Here is a 1,663-nt window from a genome sequence, read left to right on the forward strand (position 1 = left end):
ATTCAAAATTCGGATCGGAGGAGCACGTGACAAAAATTGACAGAAGTTGCGGTAAATAGATTTAATTAAAGCAATGTTAATACTTTATATAAATTGCTCGATATTGCAATACCAATACAATATTATAATAGCATATTATGCAAAATACATATTGATTTTTAGCTTAGTAATTTTTTATATTCAGAAACCTTTAATATAAAACGTTTGTTATGCTATTATAAAGGAAATTCGATTTATTGATATTATATGCCATTGATTATTTGTAATGTTACAATTACAAAATATAAAATTACAATATATAGAAAATTATGTTATTTAGATTTCTGGAACGATTCGTCAACATTGTTCATGTTGGATAAATTGGAATCATACTTGGCCAATATTGGTCCTATGAAGAGATTTAAAACAAAGAAACAAATGTGGTTTCAAATATCAAAAGATATGCTAGAAATGTTGAACATTTCAAAAAGTCCGATACAGATTGAAAATTGATACAAAACTGTTCTCAAGAGGAAAAAAAAGGCAGTGGAGAATAACAATAAATCTGGTAGTTCTAGGGAGGAAGTACCATTTGAAGAACAGTTGAGCAAAATTACTCATTCAGACGACAGCATTGAACCTGAGGTTCTGCGAAGTGCCAAAACTGTTAAATATCCCAAATTAGATGCTACACCAATGTCGAGAGAAATCTACAAGGCTAGCTCAATATCAGATTGTACTGACAGTTCGCCGGAGGTAAAAAAGTCTAGAAAGACTAGTCAGGAAAAAAGATGGGAATATTATGAAAATAAGGAAGCTGCAAAAGAAAGGCGACATCAGGAAAAATTAAATCTAATACGTGAGCTGTTCGCTAAGAAGGAAGCAGAGTAAAGATAAAGGAAAGAAAAAAATATGAAACTTGAAAGACTACATATAAATGTTAACTACATATAAATATCCCAGGCAGAAATGATCGGTTCATAGACATCGATTCGATGTCTATAGACGTTGAATCGACGTGTATGGTTTAATTATTTCTGCCTGAGATATAAAGGTTGTGTTATGAGGTTCCTAAAGTCAATATTTTAACCGTTATTTTTAAAACTAATTTTTTATTCTACGTTTTTCTTAAATATATATAAATATTTAAATTCTTTAGAGATAACTCGCAGTGCTTAAAATTAACTAAAAGTATTCCTTATTTTAACATTACAAGAATTCTATAATATCTGTTAAGTTCTGTGATATTCGTTATAGTCGTGCGATTAATATAATTATAATATGAGTCGGAAAGCAATTTTTTGTTGAAGTTTCAAAATAAAATATATATTCTGTTGCACGTTCAACAAATAATATAAATGTTTCATAGATAAACAGTACATTACAATTTGTTATTTAATCTGAATATTAAGAAAGTTCTCTTTATGTACAAAAGATAAATAAACAATAAATAATTTTTTGTATATCGTATTGCGTTTTATTTTACGGAAACAGTACTTCCAATAATTCATCCCTTTTTATTTCGCCCAATCTGCGGAGTAGAATTTCCTGCTCTCCTTGAACTTCATCATTAAATTCTTCCACATTATGTATAACTTGGAGTTCAAAATCGAAATTATCATTGTTATCAATACATAAGTTGTGTAGAACACAACAAGAAATAATGAATTTTGATATTTTATCA

The 1,663-nt window shown here is 28.6% G+C and overlaps 1 pseudogene; it reads left to right on the forward strand.

Annotated features, from left to right (window-relative positions):
- Window positions 1–1,349, forward strand: part of LOC116853655 — a 3,201-nt pseudogene extending 1,852 nt beyond the window's left edge.
- Window positions 1,350–1,663: the final 314 nt, after the last annotated feature.

This window comes from Odontomachus brunneus, unplaced genomic scaffold (genome assembly GCF_010583005.1).
Source record: "Odontomachus brunneus isolate Ranch 3 - 2012 unplaced genomic scaffold, Obru_v1 Obru_scaffold_412, whole genome shotgun sequence".
NCBI lineage: Eukaryota > Metazoa > Arthropoda > Insecta > Hymenoptera > Formicidae > Odontomachus > Odontomachus brunneus.